This window comes from Erithacus rubecula (assembly GCF_903797595.1).
Source record: "Erithacus rubecula genome assembly, chromosome: 2".
Taxonomy (NCBI): domain Eukaryota; kingdom Metazoa; phylum Chordata; class Aves; order Passeriformes; family Muscicapidae; genus Erithacus; species Erithacus rubecula.
In genome coordinates, this window is record NC_136685.1 from 421,407 (window position 1) to 449,117 (window position 27,711).

Here is a 27,711-nt window from a genome sequence, read left to right on the forward strand (position 1 = left end):
TCACGCTCCAACAGCCCTTTCTTGTCTCACAGAACCTGAGCCAAGGGGTGATTTCAGTGCTGACTTTGCCCTTGACTTGGCCCTTGGGCTCAGATTTGCATCCAATTTATTCTGCTCCTTCTGTAGCTCAATAAGATTCTCACATTTCCTTTTTATTTCATGAAGAAGAAACTCTTTTAATTCTTTAAGCTTCAGCTCTGTGCTTGATTTCCACTGAACCAGTGTCTCATGGTCTTTGTCTTCCCTGAAATACTTTTCAACTTCTTTCTCAATGGCATCACTTCTATCCTCCCCCAGCCCTTCAAGGTGTTTTCTGGTGACATTCTGCAAGTCCCCATTCTGAATTCTGTTTCTCAGTCTCATCTGGACATCCAAGAAGTGACACTTCAGTCTCCAGGTCCACTGACTAAAGGCACTTTCCAGTTTCCTGTATGCCGCAATCTCCAGGGAATTCCTGAAGCTGAAAACAAAGTTTTCATTCAGCAAAGCATTCCAGAGGTCACCAATACGATCTTTCGGGCTCGAGAGCTTCAAAATCCTGCCCTGGGACTGCTGTTTGGCAGCCTGGAGGATTTTTCTCTTGAGCTGCTGGATGTTGTGGCTGTAGGTGGGGTTGGGTGGTGCCATCGGGGGGTTTCCTTCCCACAGGTGAGCAAAGTAGTGAATGTGGGTCTTCACATCAAAGCCAATGACATCACTGAAGGACGAGATGTCACAGCATTCCTGCTGGGCAGCTAACATGGTCATTTCATCCAGCTTTTCCTGCAAACGCCTTTGTCCTTCCATGTTCTGCTCCTTGGCAGTTGCTTCTCCCACATTTTGGTGCACAAAGAGGCAGCTTGGGGAAAGATTGACTCTCTTCATCCTCAGGAAAGCCTGCACAGCAATCTGGAGAACATCTTGCATTTCTGATGGGTTTTCTCCAAAGATATTGATCACAGTCAAGTTGCCAACACCAATGACAAAGGTGGCCAGCTCGTTATCATGGTTCAGCGACTGTTTGTTGGTCATCTCAATGGCATGAAGTCCCTCTGTGTCAACCACCAGCACAAAATCAAAGCCCAAGTCTTGCTGCAGCTCCTCACCCACTGGGATGAGCTGCATGAAGGCCCCACGGGTGCACCTCCCTGCGCTGACGTTGAACTGCAGACCAAACATGGCATTCAGCAGGGTGGACTTGCCTGTGCTCTGGATGCCGAGCACGGAGAGCACAAACACTCGTTTGTCCCCCAGCCTCTCAATTAAGCTGTCAAAGATTGCTCCCACCCAGTGCAGGGGCAGGTAAGAAGCGTCCCCATCCATCAGCTCCACAGGATAACCCGAAACCATCAGCTCTGCTGCAATTTCTGGCAGTTTGGCAAAACTTTCTTTCTTGGAGTTCATTAATTCCAGAGCTTCATAAATCTGCCCTACTTCCCTCAGAAAGTGCTCCAGGCCAATGGATGAATCGTTGATTTCACCAGAGATGGCATCCATGCAACTCAGCAACAAAGCATTCAGCTGTGTTTTTTCCTGGTTTTTCTTTTGTGTCAGGATTTCAGTCCATAACTTGTGATAGTTTCTCCTCAGTTCTTCAATGCGACCACAGGATAGCTCGTCCATAAAGACCTTCATCCACTGCAGGAAATATTTCTTGGTGTCTATTGGCTGAGAATGGAGAAAGCCAAGGAAGGATTTCATCAGCAAGTTGAGAGGAAAAGCTTGCTCAAGTTGCTTTCTTCTTATTGCTTTCTTCTCATTTTCAATTTGGCTGCGATGATAATCAATGCTCTTATTCCCCTTCTCCTCCAGGCGAGTGAGTTCTTTGTCCTTTTTGCACCACTGGTACCACAGTTTTCCTTGGAGTGGAAGCAGCTTGGATTTGATCTCAGACAGCTTCTCTTTCTTCAGAAGGTCCACCAGCTCCTCTGCCTTTGCTTTGGCTGTCACACATGCGGGTTGATCTGCATCCACCACTAAGCCGTGCTGGTGAGTTTTGTCTGCACAGGCATCCAGGCTGAAACATGGATTAGACCCTTCCAGGAGATCCCTGATAATTTTGGTCAGCTGCTCCATCAATTCTGTTTCATCTCTTTTCTTCATGCCTATTGTTATGGTTTTGCTGGATTTTCCAGTTGCAATGTTCTCTTCTTCTGTGCGAAGACAAATCAAAGGTCTTTGTGACTCCCACAGGTCCTGCAGAATCTCTTTCCCCCTGTCGTCCATGTGCTCCAACTCAGACACCAGAGCCACGTTGACAGCAGATATGTCCTGCAGGAACTGCAGCTGTGCTCCGTGATCCCTGGCGTCTCCATGCAGGTTACAGAAAGCCACGCAGCTCTCAAAGGTGTCATCAGGGCTTCCACGGGGGCAGTACCAGGCCATCTCCACCACCCCTTCCACCAGCAAACGCTCTCTGGTGCTGCCTCTGCAGTGGCGGTGGAAGAAAGTGTCGTGTTTGCGTTTGCTCAGCAGAGCGTTCAGGAGCTGAGACTTGGAAGAGGAGGCCGAGCTGCCAATGCGGATGAAGGACACGATGGGAGTCTGTGCCTGGAAGATGAGTTTGTTGTTGTAACCCTTTGTTTGGGCCTGCTTTCCTGACTTCTCTGTCTCTTTCCAGCTCCTTTGGATTTGGCTGAGGGCGTAGAGCAGGAACTCGATGTGTGCAGTGCCCGGGTTGGGCAGCAGCAGAGGCAGCGCCAGTTGGCAGAAGGCCAGCTTGGTTGCAATGGTCTGTCTCAGGAAGTCATCAGCACAATGGAAAATGGCCATCTGCAGGTCCATGGGGTGCACATGGCAGTCCCTGCTTGCACATTCAGGGGCTCCTCCCAACAGATGGCCATGAAAGTTTTCAAAGGAGACTGATTGTTCTTGTCTTTGCTTTCGGATTTGTGGCATGGGTGCAAGGCCTGGGTTGTTCTCTTTCCAACAACTGAGGTATCTCACCACATTTAACAGCTTTTGCAAGAAGTGTAATGGCAGTTCCTTGTCCTTGCTGGGCTGGCTATCCAGCAGAAATGTCTTGCAGATGTTGTGGAAATCTCCCATCCCCATTTTTCTTGGATAGTCATTTTCAAGTCCAAGGCGCTTGAGCAACTGAAGGAATTCCTGGTTTGCAATGGCTCCATATGCTTTGGATTGGCTGCTTTCTGACTTGCATTGGGACTGACTTTGTGGGTCAGGTGTTGCAAGAGTGTCTTTCAGGTCACCGAGTATGTTCTGCATCCTCTGTCCATCCCATTTGTCATCCAGGCATCCACTGATCAAGGAATGCAAGTCCTGTTCCAGCCTCTCCCAGTCTGTGCCTGCACTGTGCCTTTGGAGGAGATTCTTTATCCATGTGGACCACAAACCTTTCATGTGATCTTCCATGAAAACTAAACGCTCCCTCTTCTGCTCAGGGGACAGCTTTTGACTTTCTGGTGTCACACTCAGACCCACCAGCAGAAGGGAGGCCTCAGCTCTCTCAGCATCCTGCTCCTTCAGGACATCCTCCTCATATGCTTCTTCCATTTCCTTGGCCATGTACTGATTTTCTGTGTGTCCAGAGAGGTGCTGAAAAGTGCTGCTTTCCACCTGGTACCCTGTGCTGGTCACAATCAAGAGCTCCAACTGTTCCATGTCCTTCTCATCCCATTCTTGGAGAGACTGGAGTAAGGAATAAATGGCGAGGCTGCTGGTCAGGCTGGCTTTGATCTTTGCTTCATGAACAGCAGAATCAGAGGTTCCTGCTCCATACGTGACAGCATAGATGTGCTCCTGCATTTGCTGCAGTGTCTTAGTGAGTTCTTCAATCTCAGAGATTTCAGGAGAGCTGGGAAGCGGCGGCTCAGTCTGGAAGATCCATTTCATAATGAAGGAAGCCTCAGGGAAGTCCTTGACAAAGTAGATATGAGGATCCAGGAGGCTTCTCAACATTGCCTTGATAAAGGTGATGTTTTCTGGAGGTGACTCCTGGCAGCTCCGCACGGTGTTCACCAGGAAATCCTGCAGGGATTTGTCTGACAGGCACATGTTGTTCCACACACTGTGGTTCCTGCTCTTTGCATACAGATCATCTTTTAGCTCTGTCAGCAAGAGCAGCTTTCTTTCATCCACTGTCACCTCCCAGGTCTTCACAGTGTCCATGAAATCTCTGGCCTCTTGCACTGCACTGCCCAGTTCCTCTCCAAAAATGGTGCCAATGCTCTCATTTGTCAGTGCTTTGTACGCATCCCTGAGGGCTTTGCTCATCTGACCAACAGACTCAAAATCCCCACTGTGATTGCACTGGAGGGTGTCCCACACTGGGATCAGCTCCAAGCCACGGTCGATAACGCGCCACGTTGTGTTATCAGACACCAGCCCCGTTTTCCACTGAGGAAGAGAAGTTGTGTCGGCTGGGCCCCCTGTGTTTATCATGTAGAGCTGAATGGCTGTATGGGAACTGTCTCCAGCTTTTCCCAGGACAGAAGACTGTGAGATGGATGTGGAAACATCCAGGACCCCTGCAGCACTTCCCAGAAAGTCACCATAGCTCTTCCTGACAAAGCTGTTCAGTGCTGCAGACGTTTGTCGCTTCACCTCTTCCCACTGCTCGGGTCGGAATCCTTCTGTGGACGCCTTCCACCAGAATATCCCCCCAAAGTGGAGGGGACCCTGGTATATGTGGAACCCAAACCTGCTGAAGAAGCTCTCACACATCTTCACAAAAGTGGGGTTGTCCTCTTTCCCAGTGACTCCTAAAATCTGCTCCATGTCTTGCAGCTCCCTCAGAGCCGCATCCGAGAGGCGAAGCTGATGCCTTTGGAAGTAGCACGAGGCCAGGGGGATGTACTGGAACTTGGTGGTGCAAAAGTAGCTCTGCTCAGAGTGGGACTCATGGGTGTCCTGTGACTGCAAGGAGATGTTGTGATCTACACCCTCTCCCACATTAATCCCCCAGAATGCAGATTTGGCAGAAACGGTCATGCTGAACCCCAGCTGCTCCATGGACTTGGTGAAAGTGGATTCTGCTGCAAAAGAGAAGAACTCCCTGCTCTCAAGCAGAGATCCTTGCTCTGGACCAGCGAGCTGGAATCCCTCAGGAACCCTGAGGAGCTGCTCTCGTGTTGCCAGCACATCTCCAGCCCTGCTGGTTCTGTAGATGCCCTGCAGGGCCAGTCCCCCCGACGCCCGCCTCAGCACCTCGGTGTCAGGGATGTTCTCCCTCCTGCCTGCTGACAGCTCCTGCTGCTGCTCCAGCTGCTTATGGATGCTCTCCAGCATTTCTGCCAAGGGTTCCTCTGGTGATGGCCAGAACTCTTTGGGAATCTCCATGGCTCGCCACAGAGTCTCTGTTTGCTCCCTCAGCTCCTCCTGGCTGTGGCTGCTGCTGTTGATCATTTCTGTCAGATTATTCAGGGCTTGTTTGGCCACTTCTTGCCTTTGCTTTGTCTTCTTTATGTGGTCCTTCTGCAGCTCTTTAAAGGCCGTTTTGTCATCTGTTATTTTCAAGAGTTTTTGGAGTGCCCTTTTCTCCCATGGCTGCCGTGTTTCACACTCCAGCTTCAGGTAGTCTTCATATTCCAGATGTTGCAAGGCCTCTCTGCACTTGACTCCCAGGATCTGAGACATTTTGGGCAGCCAGTATCCAGGATCCAGTCCTTCCTTCCAAAATTCCTCTGCCAGGAGCTGGGCCTTTGCATCCCCCTCTTGTGTGTCCTCCTGTGAGGCCATGGCTGTGGAGGAAGCAAAGAGACTTTCCCTAAGGTGTTGTCAGAGGCCCCGGCCTCCTGGCAGAGGCTCTGCAGCAGCTGCAGCCCTGGGGTTGCTCCCACCCAGCTGCTGGAGCCCGGCCTGGGATGGCACAAGAGCCAGGGTGTCCTTCCCAGCAGCCTGGATGTGCCTGCTGCTTTCCTGTGTGCAGGATCAACCCTGAAGCTGAGTGTGGATCCCAGAGACAACAAGGATGCACAGAGACACAAACAAAGACAGATAGATACAGATCAGAGACACACACACACACACACACACCCTCTCACTCAATCTCACAACCTGCCCTGGACAATGTCCTGCCTTCACCATCACCCACATCCTCCCAGCTGAACTCCTCCATCCACAAGTGCACACACCTGGGGCATTCCTGGCTCCCTGCAGCACTGGCACAGCCCCTCTGCCCACCCAACAGCCCTGCCTGCATCCTGCACCCTCTGCCCAGCCCCACGCCTGCCCTGCTCTCTGCCTGGCCCAGCCTGCTGCTCCCAGCACCCACAGGCAGTGCTCACACACTCCACTCCCCCCATGGCACCCCACACTCCCCAGACACACTCCACCCACACCCAGCATGGCCACAGGGGCTCTGACCTGTGCTCCTGCTCCAGCTGCCAGAGCAGCCCCTCCCTCACCCCACTCACGCCTCTTCCCAGGAGCTGCTTCCTGGCACACTTGGGAAAATCCACGTTGTCCCTGCCCACAGCTGTGCCTGGGGCATCCTGGTGGCCCTTTAGGGGAGAGACTGGAGAACTTGGGAACTGACTCAGAGATGTGCCCTCTGTGATCTGCTGCTCATTAACATAGAGGGTCTCATCAGCCAAATGACCACTGGTGGCCATCTCAGCCACAGCCACCATGGAGCCACTGAACTTAAAATCGCTGGTGACAAGAGGAAAAGTGCCTGCAAACCTTCAACTTTACACCTGTCTTGAAATCTTTGGGGTTAGTGACACTGTTGCACAGCACCAAGAATCTTCTCACTCTTCATTCATTGGATACTCGAGACATTTATTCCTTGCAAAAAATCTTTCTGAGCATTCAGCCTCCATCCCACCAAAGGCACAACACTCTTACCAGCACAGGTATTGATCCCAGAGGCTTGGACTCAGCTAGAGATCTGAGAGCTCCTGAACCCTTCCAGAGCCTTCAGGGTCAGGTTTCCCTCAGGAATCCCTGCAGATTTGGGCAATCTGAGCAAGGGCTGTGTGCTCTGATTCCCCTCACCCACCTCACAGCAGATGCTCCTGTTCTCCCAGCCTTGGCTTCCAGCAGACACCAGCAGCCGAGGGCCCCAGCTCAGGGGACACAGCACAGCAGCAGTGGCAGGCCTGGGGCACACGGCAGGGTGTGGAGAAGAAGATGGGAACCAGGTGAGAGCTCAGGAGGAAGAACACCACGAAGGAAAGGCCCAAAATCCTAAAGGAGAAGAGCAGCCAGTCAGGAGAAGGCAACCCATGAGCACGGCAGATCCATCCCCGGGAGCACTGGAGGCCAACCCTTCTCCTCCACTGGGGACAGCAGGACAGCAAAAGCCACTGGCTGGAGAGAAGGGCAGTTCAGCAGCAGAGGAAAGCTGGGCGTGCTGGCAGAGCACAGCAGGGACTTTGGGCACCAAGTGCCCTCGGTGGGCACATGTCCAGCTGCTCCCTGGACAGCAGAGCTGTGGAGGGCAATAAGCCCTCAGTGCAGGAGCACCCTGCTCTCCTGTGAAGGTGTGCTAAGAAACTACCCTCCCTCCAAGTAATATAATTTTGAAATTAAGGGGCTGTCAGGCAAAGATATGAGGGTAGGGATAACAGTTATTAAATAATTTATCTAATGAGACAAATGAAAGGAGCAGCAGGTATTAAAATTAATAGCAAACAGAACAGTAACTCAGTTCCTGTCCTTTTTGACCACAGACACCCTCTTCCTGTTCTCAGTTACCAGAGGTGGAGCAGGGCAAGTCCTGTGCAGTTGTGGGAGGACTAGGGTGATGGCAGTGGCAGCCTGGGTGGGAGAGGAGAGGGATGGAGGAGAGACTCCCCCGTTCATGGTATAGGTCACAGTGCTCACAGGGTGCCTGGAGGTAGCAGGCTGAAATGGGAGGGCTGCAGTGAGATGTCTGACAGGAGAGAACATGAGTCCTGGTGTTGTGATGGCCCAGGGCTGTTAGGTAGTAGCACTGGCTGTCTTCCTCCAACTCCACGAGTGACAGAGAGAGTGAGCGCAGCTGCCCCCTCCTCTCCTTTACCTGCTGTCCTGATTTGGAGGACAGGTGTCTGCTAAGAAAGGCAGAAGACTCTCTTTGAAATGGAGAATGTAAACCCCCACCCTCCAAATTATTGTAATTTTGAAATTAAGGGGCTCTTAGGCAAAAATATGGGAATTAGGAATAACAGTTCTTTACTAGGAAAATTAAAATAGAAATACAGTATTACAAAGAAAAAACCCAAAATGCTGAACAGAGTCAGAATCCAAGCTGACACTCTCAGTCAGTCAGGGTGGTGGCAGCAGTCCCATTAAATGGTGGCTGCATCCTCCTGCAGTGGCAGATGTAGTTCAGCTGGAGCAGTGCTCCTGGAGAAGGTGCAGTTTCCCTCTGAAGGTCCAGGAATGATGTGGAAAGGTCTGGTTTTTCTCTGGAATCCAGTAGAAAAAGGGCTATCTTGGTCTTCCAAACCTCAGTTTTTCTCTGGGTAGGAAAGGCTTGGCTCCTCCCCCTGGGTGGAGCATCTCCCAGTGGGATGATGTAATTTTATCAGACATGCACTGGGACTCAATGGGCCATTAGCAGAAGATACCTCCTTGGAGGAAGGATGGGTTGTGGAAAGATAAAGATGATTGCCCCACTTGCTTTTTAATAGATGCCACTGGTCTCAACAAATGGTGATAGAATACATACTGTTGGTCACATCCTGTATTGCAACCCAAGACACCTGCCATCCTGGTCTCTCAGTGTTCTCACCCTTCTCCCCCTACCCTATGAGAGAAACTTCCAAAAAAACAAAAGTCTAAAAAAAAGGGACAGGAGTTTCTCCCCTTTCCCTGTCACTAGCTATCTCTGCTAGGGTGTAGCCTACAAGCTTCTTAGGATGACAATGGGAAAAATAGATAAAAGGGAAAAAAACAACCCCCAACAGAGGCCTGGGGGCCAAAAATTATCTGAAAGACTCTCCAGAGATGTGCCTCCCAAGGGAGTCCTCTTACAGTTGGTGGAGTAGAAAGCTACACCCATAGTGCTGTGTTTCTTCATGTAAATAGCCTTTACCCCGTTGGTCTTTTTCTCTTTTTCAGTTTTGGGCCCTTGGACTATTTACTCTGTTGCTCTACCCCTCCCCCTGCCTTTCCCATATAAATCCCTGTGTCTTCAAGGGAGGTCTCGCCAGTGGCACCTTTGGCAGAGTGTTGTGCTATAATAAAGGATTTGCTCTCTGTGGAACGTTGTAGGAGGCTTCTGTCCTTTATCCCCATGTTGCCTGAAGAGTGACCCCACAGGAGAGCTGGAAATCCCCAGAGCTGAAGTCACCCGCCGCTAAGGGACGTGTCTGTGCCCCTGGGGACATCCCCTGCTGGACGCCTCTCCAGGAAGGTGGTGACATCCTGGGAAGAAGAGCAGCAGAGCCCTGGACCGCAGCACAGAGCCCGGGTGCAGTACAGCTGCTCAGGAAGGGAACTGCTGGCTCAGGGTCACTCCTGGAGCTTGTCCACTTGAAGCCACTTGTCCCAGTCCTGTCCACTCCCGAATTATCTCCCACTGGAGCACTGCCACTGCTGGTTCAGTCTCACGAGCCACAGGCCACCCTAGACAACATTAACTCCAGCCCAGCCACAGCCTGAACCTGCCCCCAGGCACCCTTGGCAGTCCCTGCACAGCTTCCCATTGCTGCAGGAACGGGGGAAATGCCTCATGTGACTGTGTCAGTGCCACAGAGAGCACTAAGTATCACAGCACAAGCTGGCTTGTAGCTGGGCAGTTAATTCTTCCATAAATAAGAGATTGGTAGTAGCCTGCTTTTATCAGTAGCCTGATAAGTAGCCTGCTTTGATAAATAGGCCCCTAGGTGAACAATAATATGACAGATTCTAACCCAAACAGGGATTTAATCAGTGAGTTCCATCCTAAGCTCTACAAGCCATTGGCCAGAAAGCTGAGTAATCCAAACCCTCAACCAATCATATGTTTTTGCCCAGGAACTCTAAACTCTCTATTTAAGGAGAGTTCACAAGAGTAAACTGTGTTTGTAACACCAATCATAAAGTGCCAGGTGTTTGCCTTGGCCCTGGCACCAGCCAGCATTACATCTGGTGACCGTGCCATGATCTGATTTAGCCATAACGTGCACAAAAAGCAGGAGAGACAAAACACGGCCAAGAGCCAGGAAACATTCACATCCAAAGAGACTGGGAACCAGCAACCAAGAGTTGGGAGAAACGCCTGAGAATGGGCAATCCATTCAGCTCCAAAAGAGATGGGGAAACACAGCTAGAGAGACAGCAGAAACCGAGGTGAGGAGACCCTTACCTACAGCAGAAAATCTGAAAACTAGAAGAAAAATCAACCAAAGATATGGAGGATACATCTCTGCAGAAGAACAACCAGTTGTCCAGGTATGGATTGAGGTTTTAAATGAATGGAACATAGAGTATGAGGACGAAACTATTTTAGATTTAATATCATGGACAAAACACCAAGGTGTAGAACCAACTAAAGAGACTGCATTAGACATGAATAATTGGATTAGAATTGGGGAACAAATAGTAGATGCCACTTTAAAAGCCGAACAAAATGCAATCAAGGTTTTAAAATCTTGGAGGCTCATCTTAAAATTGATAAAAATGTGAATTGTGGAGTAGAATGGAGGGTGGTTGCTGGATATAGGCAAGAGTGGTGGCATGAAACAGGGCTGATCCCCAACGAGCAGTGGCGTGGTGGATTGTGTACCTTCTCCATGCACAGAGACTCCAGTAGGCTGTGGTGCTGGAGGGGACAATCTGGCAAGCAGGGGAACAAGTCCCAGTGGTGGGTAAACAGCCCACCGCTGCCAGAGAGACTCCACTGAGCAGCAAACTCTTGACTGTTGGTGAAAAAGAGCCTGTGCCAGTGCAGCCAGACTGCTGTGCTGGCTCAGAGTGCCCTGTGCCATCCCAAGCTGCTGTGGATGCACCCAGTAATGTGCTAGGACCTCCGGAAAAGCCGTGACCACATGGCCACCAGTGGGGAAAAAGAAACCCTGCCTCCTTTGTGGGGTGTGACTTTGCCTCCAACCCATCCTTTGTGGGGTGTGGCTCCACTTCCAATCCAGTCTTGGTGAGATGGGATTCTGGCTCTGGCCCAGCCTTGGTGGGGTGTGGCTCCACTTCCAATCCAGCCTTGGTGGGATGGGACTCTGGCTCTGTTCCAGCCTCTGTGAGGCACAGCTCTGGCCCCGATCCAGCCTCCATGGGGAAGGGTCTCAGCCCTGATGCAGCCTCCGTGGGGTGCTGTCCAGCCTCAAGGAGATGTGCCTCCACTGCAAGTCACTATGGAAATGCCTGCTGACAACTGCCAAGAGATGACATCTCACTACAGGCTCCCTGCGACACACCCAGAAGTGCACCAGAACCTGGAAATACCAACACCAAAGCCCTAGGCACTTCTCCTACTCTGAGCATCAGCCCTGATCCTGCTGTTACCACAGTGCCTACAGCCTCATCACATCAGCCACTGAGACTGGAACAGTCCCAAGAAACCACACCACTGATGGACACCCAAGACACCCAGGAAGGGAACACAAGTCTTCCCCTTGCTGCCAACCCTGGGAGGATACACCTGCAGTAATGCCAGCGTCAGCTCCAGCCCCTTCGATGTTTCAGTCATGTCTACTCATGACCCAGTTATTTTCTGGATGGAGGTAAAACAAAAGGTGATGGAAACTGGGGATTTGGAGGGAGCTGGACTAATTACTGTGCCTATATATTCATCACCAGGACTAGCAAAAAGCTGGAGGGGACAATTATGGCATTCCCAGTCATACGAGGTAGTGGAACTACCCCTGATAAATATGTACTATTTAATTGGCAAGTTCTCTCAGAATTACACCAACTAGCTGCTAAACACTGTTTGGGGTGCCCTGCTGTTGCAAACATGCTCAGATTCATAACTGCTAATGATCTAATACCCTATGATATAAAACAAATTGCTAAATTTGTGCTCCAGTGCAATATATGATGTTTGTATCAGCCTGGAGATCATATGCTGAGGAACAGGAGCTAAAAAAACTCGAGACTTTCACAGCAGCATCCATGCTTTGGGACAGGAGTCCCACAGCTCATGGGACTATGCTCCATGGAGGATCCACAAACCCAAGCTCCCTTGAACTCTTCAATATTAACCCAAGCAAAAGAATTCGGGATGCAAGCCCTAAAGAAGGTCACAAACATGTCTATGCCAACCCAAAGATACTCAAGCGTTAAGACAAAACCCCAATGAATTATCCATATAGTTCATAGCACATTTGCAGGATGATATGGGAAAACTAAATGCAAATAGCGAGGCAAGGAATCATGTATTGCTGCAACTAGCATGAGAAAATGCAAACGAGGACTGTAGAAAAATTATAAATGCATTACCCAAAGAAAATCCACCCTAGGAGAAATTATTAATGCATGTGCTAAGGTTGGAACTGGATTGCATAACATGGATATGTTAGCCAATTCTTTTGCAGCTCTGGGAAAGCTTACACTACACTGCTACAATTGTAGAAAACAAGGCCATGTGAAAGCCAACTGTCCCAAAAAATTTGCTTCACAGAAGAAGGCTCAAGGACAGGGTATTGTAAATTCAACCTGTGACCAATGTGGAAAACCCAGATATGCAACCAAGGTGGGCAAAACAAAGTATCATATTAATGGTCAACTTCTTAAGGATCAGGGAGATGAGAAACTGAGCACAGAGGAGAACCACGTGATGACCGAAGCATTTTCTCATGCCCCAGCACAAGCCTTTGTGACCAGCTCGCAGCAAGGACAAGGGCATCAGCTGGCCTGGATGTTTACACCTCAGCCCCAATAACCATAGACTCATTAGAGATACATAAAGTCCCCCTCAAGGCCAGGGGCCCACAGGGAAAGGACTAAGTTCCCTCCTTCTGGGGCGATCCAGTGCCACCCTGCAAGGTGTATTTGTGTACCCTGGGGTTACAGATGCAGATTTTACAGGACAAATACATGCCATGGTATCAACCCCTACTCCACCTGTAACTATTCCTGCAAAAGCCAGGATTGCTCAACTTTAAGTCTTTAAGTCTTTAAGTCTTGTGTCCCCAGCGCAGATTCTGGGGAACAAGGAGGCCAAGGCTTTGGATCAACAGGACAACCAGAGGTACACAGGAGTCAGGTCATAGGTAATGATAGACCTATTACAGAGTGTGTTGTTACTATGCCAGAGGATAAATCCTTGCAGATAAAGGTCAGGGAGATGGTTGACACAGGATCTGATGTCACTGTCATTTCTGTTCACAAATGGCCTTCATCATGGCCTTCTACACTTGCAGGATCTACTGTTGCTGGCATCAGAGGGACCACACAAATCTATTTAAGCGATAATCCTGTGTTGATCAAAAATGATAAAGGACAGCCAGGTACAATTTGGCCATACATTATTGCAGGAAATATGAATTTATGGGGAAGGGATGTGTTGTGTGCATGTGGAGTCCAGGTGGGGGCAGATTTTTTACGGGTGCTATTGTATTAGAGGACAAAAAGGATCCCACATTTGCTCTGAAATAGCTTGCAACTCAGTCAATGTGGATTCCATGGTGGCCCCTTGCAGAAGAGAAACTACACGCCCTCAAAACCCTGGTACAGGAACAGCTGGTTCAAAGACACATAGAACCATCTATGAGCCCTTGAAACACTCAAGTATTTGTCATAAAAAAGAAATATGGTAAGTGGAGGTTGCTCCATGATCTCAGAAAAATTAATTTGGTAGTGGAAAGCATGGGTGCTTTGCAACCTGGTATGCCATCCCCCACAATGATACCTGTCTCCTGGGAGATCCTGATTGTGGACTTGAAAGATTGTCTTTTTTACTATTCCCTTACACCTAGATGATGCCCCTTAGTTTGGTTTTACAGTGCCCTCCAGTGGTTATGCTGCAGGACATAAAAAACAGTCCAACTATCTGTCAGTGTTATGGGCACAAGCACTCTCATCTGTGAGAGAATAATTTCCAGGGGCATACTGCTACCATTGTATGGATGATATTTGGGTAGCAACCCAAACAAAAGGTGAACTTTCAGAGATTCAGCCAAACCTGTTGCAAGCATTGAAAAAATTTGGGCTGCAAGTAGCACCTGAAAAGCAGCAGCAAGCATCCTGGAAATATTTGGGATTCAAAATAATGAATCAGACCATACAGCCATGAACTATTCAATTTTCAACAAAGATTCAAACTCTAAATGATGCATAGAAACTTTTGGGGACTATCAGTTGGGTCCAACAATATCTAGGATTAATTGACTCACAATTAGCACATTTATTCAACCTTTTAAAGGGTGATCCTGAGTTAACCTCTCCCAGGAAACTAAATCCAGAGGTAAAAGCTGCTCTTGAGACAATAGAGCAAGCCACAACAGACAAGTCCACTGGATATGCCCAGAGGTGTGTCTCACTGTATATATCCTCATTGTCAATTTTCATCCTATTGGGATTATTGGGCAGTGGAATTCATATTGGCCGGATTCTTTGCACATACTAGAATGGATGTTTTTGCTCACCAGCCCAAAACGATGGCACCCTCCATCCTTGAGCTAATTGCAAAGTTAATTATCAAGTGTTATCACAAGTGTTTGCAATTAAATGCTGGAGACCCTTCAAAAATCATTATTCCTGTGACAGAAGAACAGTTTAAATGGCCAATTGCACAGCCTTGCAAAGTGCCTTACAAGATTTCTCAGGTCAGATTACTTATCATTTACCAAGCCACAGATTTCTTAAGGAAACAGCACTCCCTCTTAAGCCTCTGAGTAGCCACACACCCTTAAACGGTGTTAGTGTTTACAGATGGCTCTGGGAGAGCAGGAAAAGCCATTGTAACATGGAAGAGGAAAGTGATTGGCAGACATTAGAGGGATATGAGAGTGGATCACCTCAAATGGTAGATCTACAGGCTGTAGCTATGGCTTTTCAATATTTTCCTCTCTGAATGTGGTAACTGATTCTGCATATGTAGCTGACAACACACAAAGATTAGACCAAGAATTACTAAAATAAGTTGATAATGCACAACTATTTAATTTACTTAAAACTCTATGCCTCACTATCCAAGTCAGAGGTTGCCCTTATTATGTAGTACACATTAGAAGTCAGACAAATGTACAGGTTTCATCACAGAGGGTGATGTTTGAGCAGATAAGCTCGCTGCTCTGCCTGGAAAAGCACTACAACCACATATGCCAACACAAGCAAAGGTGTCACATGATTTCTTCCTCCCAGGTGTCCAAGCCTTACAGTTGCAATGTCAACTGTCAAACACAGAGGCTCTTAACATTGTTAACACCTGCACTGTCTGCCAAGGCTGCACTGCACCACTGCAGATGGGTGTAAACCCTTGTGCACTGTGTTCTTTGCAAATCCAGCAAGCTGATATAACACATATCCCTGAATCTGGCTGTCTAAAATATGTACATGTCTCAATTGATACAGTCTTATCAGCAATATGGGCTGCAGTACCCACAGGAGAAAAGAATTGGGATGCCATTGCACATGGGCATTTTGCCTTTGCTGCTTTAGGTATCCCCTCTATCATCAAAACCAATAATGGTCCCACATGCATTTAACAGAAAGCAAGACATTTCCTAGAGATCTGGGGTGTGTCCCACCACACTGGTATTCCTAAAATAGCAACAGGACAAGCCATCGTGGAAAGAGCACATGGCACATTAAAACATAAATTTGAAAAACAACAGGGAGGAATGTGTGGTGAGACCCCACAGAGCAGGATGACAAAAGCTGTTTACACACTAAATCATTTGAGAATAATAGAAAAGTCACAGAACCTGCTTATTTTAAATCACTTCCTATCACTATAATCATCTGGTGATGATCATTTACCTAATTTATTTATTGGACTAAGTTATAATACCAGTTGAAGACGTTCCAGTTTTATGTTTATAGAGTTAAGCTATAATTTATATCTTTAAGCAGTTAAATTGTGACATGCTAAACCAAAGGGTAGTAAATATACCCAACAGCTCCTGAACTTAAGTACTGCAGCTTCAAATACATGGAACACATCCCCATATAGGAGAGCCAAGTTTATTAAAATAGGTAAAAGCTTAATTCAAATTAACCTTACGCTGTCTATGTCATCTTGCCTGCAAAGAAGCTTTGCAGGTAAGATAACAGAAAACAAGCTGCATATTTTGCATTCTGTGGTTTTTTAATAAAAAAGAAATGGAGAATTGTCACAGCACAAGCTGGCTTGTAGCTGGGCAGTTAATTCTGCCATAAATAAGACATTTCATTCAAGTAGCCTGGTTTGATAAGCAGGCCCCTAGGTGAACAATAACAAGAGAGATTCAAACCCAAACAGGGATTTCACCCAATGAGTTCCATCCTTAGCTGCAGAAGCCATTGGTCGGAGTGCTGAGCAATCCAAACTCTCAACCAGTCATATGTGTTTGCCTGGGAACTCCAAACTCTCTATTTAAAGAGCATTCACAAGAATAAAACACTTTTATCATAGATTTATATCATATGATATCTATGATCATATCTGGATCACAGAGTGCCGTGTCTTGGTCTCAGATCCAGCAGCAGCCAAAGTTACAACTAAGCACATTCAGGGCTGTTGGGAAGGATAAGGATTTGACAGGAATGTCTCATATGTATGTATAACAGAAAGATCTTTTAATGTAGAATCTGAAGAAGGAATAGAAATGATAGCAAGTTTTAATATAGAAGAAAAGAATTGCTGAGCCAGTCTTGCTGGGTAAGAGGGCAGGTGAGTTGGAAGGGGCTTTAATGACTCTGAGCAAAGGATAAATTCACCTCAAACAAAAGATGTTTCTACCAAGCAAAATTATTTTCAAAGCCAAACAAGAAAGCCAATGTTGCAAGTAGAAAAAAGATCTCAGAATTTTCCAGGGCAAGAAAACTGAAAAACAACTTCTAGCTTAAACTGTAACGTACTAACTTTTTTGTTATGGGAATGTAGTAACATGAATGTGGTAATGTTCGTCGTTGTGATAGACAAAATGTGAAGGGTATAGATTGATTGCCATGTTTCAAGATGCTCTGCAATTAAAAGTATATAATGCATTGTAACCAGAACTAGAGGAGGCTTCAGATGAATTCACAGCTGTGGATGAAAAGGCTGTGGGCTGGGCTCTTGCCACCCACGACCTGTGAATTGCTGTATCATTTGGATAAACAGCATGTTAAAGAGCCAGTCTGGAGTCCTACATCCCTCATTTCAGCTCTTACACGGACCCCTGCCCTTCAAACTGGGACACATATTAACCCATGGAGTTGACCAAGGACAGCCAGTTAATCTGAGTTTTTTGATTTCAGTAAAGCTCTCCATCCTGCCTCTCCCAGGACCCTGGTGTGTCCCTTCCAACTCAGGCCGTTCCATCATTCCATGATTCTCACCCTAACTGATCTGGCTCTTTTACAGGACACCTGCCTTTAAACCTTTGGGGTTTTTGACACTGTCACACAAACCTGAAAATTATCCCAGTCTCACTTCACTTGGATACTGCAGACATTTAATCCTTCCAAAAAGTCCTTCTGAACATGCGATCTCCATCCCACCACAGCCACAACACTCTTACCAGCACACGTATTGATCCCAGAGGCTTGGACTCAGCTAGAGATCTGAGAGCTCCTGAACCCTTCCAGAACCTTTAGGGGCAGGTTTCCCTCAGGAATCCCTGCAGATTTGGGCAATCTGAGCAAGGGCTGTGTGCTCTGATTCCCCTCACCCACCTCACAGCAGATGCTCCTGTTCTCCCAGCCTTGGCTTCCAGCAGACACCAGCAGCCGAGGGCCCCAGCTCAGGGGACACAGCACAGCAGCAGTGGCAGGCCTGGGGCACACGGCAGGATTTGGAGAAGAAGATGGGAACCAGGTGAGAGCTCAGGAGGAAGAACACCACGAAGGAAAGGCCCAAAATCCTAAAGGAGAAGAGCAGCCAGTCAGGAGAAGGCAACCCATGAGCACGGCAGATCCATCCCAGGGAGCACTGGATGCCAACCCTTCTCCTCCACTGGGGACAGCAGGACAGCAAAAGCCACTGGCTGGAGAGAAGGGCAGTTCAGCAGCAGAGGAAAGCTGGGCGTGCTGGCAGAGCACAGCAGGGACTTTGGGCACCAAGTGCCCTCGGTGGGATCATGTCCAGCTGCTCCCTGGGCAGCAGAGCTCCACTTGAACCACTTGTCCCAGCCCAGTCCACTCCCAAATTCTCTCCCACTGGAGCACTGCCAATGCTGGTTCAGTCTCAGGAGCCACAGGCTGCCCTGGACAACATGAACTCCAGCCCAGCCACAGCCTGATCCTGCCCCCAGACACCCTTGGCAGTCCCTGCACAGCTTCCCATTGCTGCAGGAACAGGGAAAAAGCCCCAGCGACTGTGTCAGTGCCCGCAGAGAGGCACTAAGCACATTCAGGGCATAACTGGGAATCCAGTTTTGCTTTGGAAGCAAACGCAGGAAGCAGCAAGGCTGGCAGCAGGGCCTGCCATGGGAATGCCTGCACCCTGTTTTAAGAATCGGTCTGATGTTTCTCTGATCTGCCTCACGACCATCATCAGAGACTGGGCCCTGAGATTGCACCACGTGCCCTGAACCAGAGCTCAGCCTGGCCCAGGTGGATGCTTGTGAGCCAAGGGCTGTTTGTAGCTGTGCCTGGTGCTTGTCATGGTGCTGCAGGGTGCTGCTTATCGACCCTGTCCCCACACCTGCATCATGGGGCTATGATCTCCACACAAAATAGTCCATAAATCTTCCCACCTTTTGGTCAGAGGCCGCTCGCTTTGGAAAAGGACTATAAAAAGTGACTTTCTGAGAGAAGACTTCGAGATATCTTTCTCCCCAATGGATTGAAGACGCGTCTTGTCTTGTCTTGTCGGACAACCACAAGGATGTGTCCCATCTGTTGGTAGCTATATCCCATCCTTTCTCTCTCTGTCTCCCCTTTTTACTTCATCCCTCTCTCTCTCTCTCACAGAACTTGATTGTTAGCACACAATGAACTGCATTACTGCTTTCTGCTAAACAAACCTGAGTCTCTTGCCTTTGTCTTTTGCACCCTGGGGTTGAACGAACCCTCACGACTCCCGCTCGGGTTGAGCGGATCGTGACATAAATTGGCATCACGGACAGACAGAAGAGTTTCTGACACACAGAAGGGTTTCTGACAGACAGAAGGGTTTCTGACAGACAGAAGGGTTTCTGACACACAGAAGGGTTTCTGACACACAGAAGGGTTTCTGACAGACAGAAGGGTTGCTGGTTGTGTGTAGTCTGTAACAGGGAAAGGACATTTTGCTCCAGCCACACCCAGCTGGCCACCTCAACAGGGGTGAGCCAGACTAGAAAGCAAGGGGGGCATTTCAGATTTCCCATAAACTGCACACACCTAAGTGAAAAGCATCCCTACACTTGTTTGAGGATTCTGTCTTCAGAAATTCACAAAAGATCTCTTGATGCAAAAGGCAGAACTGCGCTGTTATTGTTCTTTATTACTACATATATGTGAACTGACCTTTCCTAAAGATTAGGAAGGGAAAAAACCTGCACAGGCTGTGTGTCTGTCTTTCCTGAAATAAGGGGGGGGAAACTGCATTGGGTGTGTATGCATGGATACTAACCTCTCCTAAAAAGGTAGGAGGGGGTACCATGCAGACTGTGTGTCTACTCTGCCTGAAATAAGGGAAAAAACTGCGTAGGCTGTGTGGACATGTGGACTAACCTCTCCTAAAGGGTTAGGAGGGGGTACCACGCAGGCTGTGCGTCTACCCTGCCCAAAATAAGGGGGGGAAAACTGCATAGGGTGTGTGTGCATGTGTACTAACCCTTCCTAAAAGTTAGGAAGGGGTACTGCACAGGCTGTGTGTCTACCCTCCCTGAAATAAGGGGCTTGTAGGCAGCAAAAGCTGTAATTAGGTGCTGATCTCCCTTGAGTGGCTTTACTTTCCTTCTTTCAAAATGACTTGAAATCATGATGCAAAAATAAAGCTGCATTTTTCACTTTACTAGCTAAGTATAATGCCAGACCCTCCAAAGGGGGGGAAGACTGGGCACACAATAACTGGTTTAATTTAGAAAATGTGATTGATAGAGTACATTCCTTGCAACATGAAACAAAATTCAAACTGGGCAAAAAATAAGACCATTCTCTGCTCAGTTTTGGGGGCCTGTCTTACTGCAGCTATAGAAACTCGCCTTAAGTGAAGAAGTGAAGAAGAAACAATCATTGACTCTCTGCAGAATTTAGTGGAGATTTTGCAAAAACAATTAAAGTGACAATTATATTTTGAGGAATGAGATTAATTCTTTGAGAGATGAGAATCATTCCTTATGAACTGCCCTAAAACAAAAACACACAGTTTAGACCACATTGATTCACCAGAAGAAACAGAGGAAAAAGAAATTGCTCATATCGAAAAGATCTATCCTCAAAGGGAACTAACTTTGATGAATTATAGAGAATATTGTTGCCCTAGATTGAAACCTGTAATTAAAACACAATATGACTATCTCAATTAAGAAGACACCAACCCACATATAATCTCTAAAGAAGTCCAAAACACTTCTACTGAATTGGCTAAGTTAAAAAAGGAATACAGACGACTCCCTCATGAGTCTGAGACAGAATATGTATTTTGAGTGTCATTAACTGGGGGAGACCACATCCAATTATCAGAACAAGAAGCCAGTGGGTACTGGGGCCATGGAGTTTTCTTAACAACAGGAGATAAATGCTCCCCGTGATCCCTAACTCAGCGCACAGCTTATTGGGCAGGGGGTCTCAACCCCTTGGAAAGGGGAGACCCTGTAGTTTTAACCAACTCCTAGAAAACATTCACAAAGCTGCCTGCTTGCAAATGATTCACGAAAGAAAATCAATTATTGGCTCTGAATCACCTATGCAATTACCAGTAAAGCCTGAAATTATGACTCCCTTAATTCGTGGTCTCCCTGAATGGCTTAAACCCACAGCAATCCTTCTACAAAAAACCATTGCAGCTATGTCTCCTATAGATAGACTAGATGGATTTCTTGGGAATCCAAGTGAACAGTTTAGTTCCATGAATCTTTCTCCCAATAATACCCCTAGTCAGCAGCCTTCAGGCTCACAATCTCATTCTCCTGCTAGTGACCGTAAACTCTGGACAAGGAGTGAAGTAACAGAAGAGCTACTAAACTATTGTAGAAAATATGGGCCTGTAAAACTTGCCGAGGACAAGGCAGAAAAAACAAAAGGAGTGAGATATTTTGCTCCGTCCAACAATAAATCAGAAAAGATGAAACTAGTGCCTTCTTCCAGACAATATTGGTGGACTTTGGGGATAAAGAAGGGGATCCCCAGAGAAACCATGAACGGTTTATCACTAGGTAGATTGGCAAAACTAGTTTCAAGATGGCACAACCCCAGATCTTCGCAGGCTTAATGCCAACACAGACCCTCTTACAGGAGCATCCCAAATCTGACTAAATTAATAACTTAAATTCAAGAAAAGGTCACTCAATCATGGCAACTATTGATGTCAAAGACATGTTTTTCATGATACCTATACAAGAAGAAGATAGGGACAGCTTTGCTTTCACTTGGGAAGGGCAGCAATACACTTTCACTATTCTATTATTGCCAGACCTTTGTATAATCTGCTAAGAAAAGGGGTAAAATGGGATTGGACTCCTTCACAGGAAGAGGCACTGCAATTGTTGATATTTGAAGCTACAGCTCATCAGGCCCTGGGTCCTATTCACCCCTCAGATCCTTTCCAGGTAGAATGAGGATTTGCCATCTCGGGATTGTCAATACACATATGGCAACGGGGCCCAGAAGGTCCTGCTAGGCCTGTTGGTTTTTATTCTCGTGGCTTTAATGACGCTGAAAAAGTATATACTATTTGGGAAAAGGGACTCTTTGTTGTTAGCTTGGCTCTCATAGACATCAAAAAAAATGCACGACAACAACCTATTGTATTGTGAAGTCCTTTCAAAGTTATTAAAATGGTCACTACTGGGACCCCTCCTCCACCTGACGGGGTGGCCCAGAGAGCCACAGTTAGAAAGTGGTATGCCCAGATAGAGCATTACTGTAACACCTTCTCAGTAACAGAAGGAACTGCAAAAAATCTGGCAATACAAGAGGCTGAGAGCTTGGCTAGCAACCAAGATAAACCTGCCTCATTGATCACAGTCGTTCCTCCCTTTTCCCCCGAAAAATCAACAAATTCTTTGTTTACTGATGCTTCTGCCAAAAGAGAGGGAAAAAGTCGTGGAAATACAGGGCACTTGCTCTCCACACTTCTCCAGTGAACAAATCATTACTGAAGGAGAAGGCAGTGCCCAGGTTGGTGAGCTGATAGCCGTTCAGAGTGTTTTCCAATGTGAAATGCAGAATACTTCCCCCATTTGCATTTACACTGATTCTTATGCTGTATTTAAGGGGTGTACATAGTGGCTTCCTTTTTGGCAACAAAATGATTGGGAAGTTAACAGAATTCCAGTATGGCAAAAGGAAAAGTGGCAGGAAATCCTAGATATTGCAAGCTCAGGGTATTTTGCTATTGGGTGGGTAGCTTCTCACCAGTCAGATGGTAAGCCAGCTGGGGAATGGAACAATGCAGTTGATTAATGAACCAGATTAAGTCCCCTTAAGAAGGAACAAATTACAGAAGATTGGGAACACCTATTAGAATGGTTGCATGTAAAAAGACAACACACAGGTGCAAAAGATTTGTATAAGGAAGCTCTCACCCGTGGCTGGACTGTCACCAGGCAAATGTGTAAAACATGCATATCAGCCTGTGAGCAATGTCAAAAACAGTTGGAAAGACATCCTTTGGAAAATGACCCTCTGCACTTGAGAAAAGGTAAAGGCTTATGGGATGTGTGGCAGGTAGGTTACATTGGTCCTTTCACAAAGTCAGGTGGTAAAAATTTTGTACTGGAAGGAGTGGAAATAGTATCTGGCTTGGTCCAAGCTGAGGCTTTCAAAAGGAAATAACACTGCTAAAGCATTGCAAGAATGGTTTGTAACTTTCCCAAAGCCACAGGAAATTCAATCTGACAACGGGTCCCATTTCACTGCTAAGGTAGTACAGGATTGGGTAAAAGATGAGGGAATAAAATGGACTTTCCACACCCCCTACTACCCCCAAGCAAACGGAATCGTAGAAAGGACAAATGGCCTTCTTAAACGACTTCTTAAACCACACGAGGCTGGCTGGGATCTGCAGAAATGGAAAGCTATAAAAGGTATAAATGATAGATGGGGAATAAACAGATGTCCTAAAATAACTGCCTTTTGTCCAAAAGCCCCAAACCGAATCCCGACAATACTGGGGGCAAATAATCCCCAAAACCTACCACATTACCCTGGGCAACCTGTTCTAGTGGATCTCCCTACCATAGGAGAAATACCATTAGCACTAAAAACCCCTCTGAATAAAAATGCATGGATAGCCACCAATGCTTTGGGAAAGGAACTTTGAATAAACACCTGCTGGATAATTCCATCATTCTAATCTCCTGCAGCTTGGTGGCAGACTCTGTTGTGTTTACTTTCACAGAAAGAACACCAAGGACTTAAAAACCAGATCAACCATGGCAACACTACTAATTCTTCTACATCCTACTACATCATGGCCAAACCTCAGCTGAGTGGCCGTGGTCTGAAGCAACCATCAGGTATACCAGTGCCCTAGGATCCTACCCCAGTGATCATTGCCCGAACCTCACAACTGTGGTACTACCTGACTCTGAGGTATATCGTGCAAATGACTGGGGCTGGGACACGAAGGACTGGACTAGGGTATTGACTGGCTTAGTTGGTGAAGAAATTAAGGTAGAATGCAGGAAAGTGGGAAAAAGCCCTGCATGAGAAAGCTTCTACCATTGTGATTGCCAGAAATTTACTAGAAACAGATGTTACCAGCAATCTGCACCCCAACATCACAGCGAAACTCTGCCCTACAACAGCTTGGACATGTAACAAACAAACTCCCTTTATATTGTGTTGTTGCCAGAAAAACATTGGGAATTGTACCTTGGACCCCAGCACCAACAATGTTGAAATCACAAAGCTTTGCAGAGATGAATCTACTGACTGTTGGTATAACTTTACCCTAACCAAACCAATTTACATAAAATGCAATTGGCAAAATGACCCAGCTGATAAGTCAGATTTTAAAGGTCTAATTCACAGATTCAAAATAAATGCCATGGCAAAACCCACACTGACTGCAGTAATCACTTATCTTGGTGCAAGTACCCCTCTAGTGTTGGATGACAAGCACAATATTTTCCCCTCCTCCATGGTAGCACGAGGTGATGATGTCTCAATAACATGCAGAATAATTGCTGGGTCCCTCATTGAACCTGTGCACAGTCATGGCACAGGACCCCATGGTCGTGTTCTATTTTGTGAAATCCAAAATCAAAATTGTTGGTTAAACTTAACTGCTGTACAATTTTCCTACAAGATCATGTGTGGTAAAAACAATTCCAAATACTGGGGGGAACTTGATAATGTTGTGACACCTACCACCCAATCACCGGTTATGCTGAGCCCAAAAATCATTGAAATTGGACCATATGTAATTAGGAAAACTGACCAACAACAGCTACTGTTTAATCCGTCATGGTCTCTTAAACAAGTCAAATTGTCAATGCAGAGCAATATCTCAGAAGTTCAGCCAGCTTGTTCACCTTTCTTACAAACTTCCTTTGAAAGGTGACAACCTGGTTGCGAAAGCGTAATTCTTCTAAAAAATGAGTAACAAGAAACATAACCGGTGTATGGGAACAGGATTGGGAATTTTGAATAGTATTGATTCAGAAGTACTAATGAATAAACTGGCTACCACAACTGGAGATTGAACCAAATTACAACAACCACTACAATCATCCTTGACAGCCTTAGGAACCCAGCAGTGGTTCTTATCAAACATACTACCAAATTGGGAAAAGGTAAATACAAATGACCATAAATTGATTGTTGATGTACTCGATGCCACACAAAATAACATTTCTTTGGCCCTCAGTTGTATCCAGGCTCATTTATGGATGCAGTCAGTTGCTGCCTCAATTATAAGAGAAGGCGAGGAAGGCACTTTCCTTACTGAAATTCTGAAAATAATCTGGGATAGTGACACTGCTTTTGAAAGAGATTTCCAGTCCTGGTGGGATTTAGTAAACTTCACCTAGGATCCCATCACAAACATAGCCACAGCTTTTGCACTGACCATATGTAATGCTTCAGTACATTCAATATTCCCTGTTATTGCATTAGGACTGAATCATGATGGAGCTATTCTCTATCCTTTTGAGCATAGAGAATGGGCCCATCAAATTGGTGAAAAATGGCAAACTGTTAATTTGGAGACTTGCATTGCCCGGGAACAACAGGGGTTTATCTGTGAAAGTAATGCAATCAGAGCTCAAGATGTTTGATTAGACACAGAACAGAATGTCTGTCATTTTGAAATTCATCCAAATGAGATTCCTAAAACAATACTGGTGTATATGGGCAATGGGTGTGTATGCTTAAGAACTGCTTGTAATAGTATTTACATAGAAAATTTAGTAGAGAGCACTAAAAATCATTTAAATCTTTGTGTCTGCAACTTTACTAAAATTGCAGAATGTGATTTTTCTTTTATAGCCCCAGTTACCTCTCATCAGCTTCTACAGTCCAATTACACATTGATCCACCATCTAGTGCCTGCTTCTACTGGGATGAACCTTACACTGGTAAAGCAATTGATGCTTCACCAAGACTTCATTGAAATTTTGGAAAAAATCAAGAAAAACGGACAAAAAGCCCTAATAACTGTTCATCACAATGTCAGAGAGATACATCGTGTTCTGGAAAGAGTAAAAAGAGTTGCAGAACGTCGGAGGTGGGATAATGACTTTGGGGGTCACCTACTGCTACAGGGGTCCTGAACAAATTGTTTCATCCCATCATTGTCCTCTTAATTTTGGTCTTGATTGGTTTCATTTTATCAGCAATCCTTTACATCATAAATTGGAGAATGATGAAACAATTGACACAATTAACATATACATTGGATACACACAAAACGTTTGTAACTGATATCCCTAAAGTTATTGACACAAGGCAAAACGTCTGATTGTAATTAGATGCAGCTTAGTTTAATTAAGAATTGCTTTTTTTTGTTGTATTGCATCATGAATATTAAAGATAAAATTTATTATCATTTATTAAGATTGTTTATTTTAATTATATTGCATTCTCTTTTAAATATTGATTCAAGTAGTTTAAAATTTATAAACATTGATTTAAAATTATTTATCTCTTTGTAATCAGAAATTGAAACTGAAAATTGATTGTTAACTGATTATTATATTTTAACCAAGAAATTATTATTGTTAAATCAAAAATTGAAATTGAAAATTTATTAACATTTGATTTAAATTGTTTGTTTGTCTTTAGTAATCACAAATTACAATTGATTGTTAAATTATTATATTTTTTATTATTAAATCAAAATTCAAAAATTATTATTAAATTATTATATTTTAATAAAATAAAAAATTGAAACGGAAAAATTATTATCAGTGATTTAAATTGTTTATTTATCTTTTTGTAATCAGAAATTGAAATTGAAAATTTACTGATTATTTGTTTTGTTTTCTCTCTACTTTTTCCTTTCCCTTATCTTTTTACTACTTTCCTATTCCGTCCAACTTTCTGTCGCTATTTTCTGGGATATGCTGTCAACTCGGACGAGCCCTGAAGACTTCACCACAACACCACGAAAGAAGAGCTGCTGTCGAGGATCGTGAGTCACGGGGTGATGTAAGAATCGGTCTGAAGTTTTCTCTGATTTACCTCACGACCATCATCAGAGACTGAGCCCTGAGATTGCATCACTCGCCCTGACCCGGAGCTCAGCCCGGCCCAGGTGGATGCTTGCGGGCCAAGGGCTGTTTGTAGCTGTGCCTGGTGCTTGGCATGGTGCTGCAGGGTGCTGCTTATCGACCCTCTCCCCGCTTGCTGCTAAACAAATCTGAGTCTCTTGTTTTCTCTTTTACAACCTTGGGGGCGAACGAACCATCACGACTCCCGCTCGGGTTGAGCGGATCGTGACACCCGTTTCATGTGAACAGCACCCCGAGAGTGTTTTCCCCAGCCCTGCCCCAGGGAAAGGGGCTCTGGGAACACGGACACCTTTGTGGGGCTGTGCCAGGGACCAGAGCGCTCTGGGTGGTGACGCTCAGACTGTGAGAGAGGAGAATCCCACCCTCCCTGCACGGGGAGGAAAAGGAAGAAGTGACTCCGGGCTGGGCACAGGGCAGGATGTGCCGTGCGTGCCCCTCATGCCCACGGAGCTGCCCCGCTCCCGAAGGAGCGGCTCGGGGGCCAGGAGCCCCCCGGCATCAGTGCCATGGCTCCTGCCATGCGGGGAGCGCAGCCATCCGGCCCCAGCTCTGAGCCCGGCCCCCTCCCAGCTCAGCCCCCGCAGCGCACACGGCTCCCCCGAGCTGCCCCAAAGCGGCTCCAGCACAGGCGGCTTCCTGCAGCCCCCGCTCGGAGCAGACACCGCCCGCCCGCTGCCCTCAGAGCCCTCTTCTCCTGCCCGCCCATCTCCGCAGCCGTGGCAAACACCCGCAACAGGAGGCAGGAGAGCAACGAGATCCCGCTCCCTGCTGCTCCCGGCTCCCAGCACAGCACAGCTCATCCCCAGGGCCCGACCTTCTCCCTGCGTGTCCCGCAGCTCCTGCGGTGGGACGAGTCCAGCACAGCTCACCCAGCCCCGGCTATTTCAGAATGAGC

At 46.6% G+C, this 27,711-nt stretch overlaps 1 pseudogene across 1 annotated transcript; it reads right to left on the reverse strand.

Moving 5' to 3' along the window:
- On the reverse strand, nt 1-27,711 carry LOC306798278 (interferon-induced very large GTPase 1 pseudogene; annotated as a pseudogene). The gene is made up of 3 exons (XR_013777908.1): nt 27,631-27,711; nt 6,941-7,128; nt 1-5,678 (listed from the first exon to the last, which is right to left on the reverse strand). The product of XR_013777908.1 is annotated as an interferon-induced very large GTPase 1 pseudogene (transcript).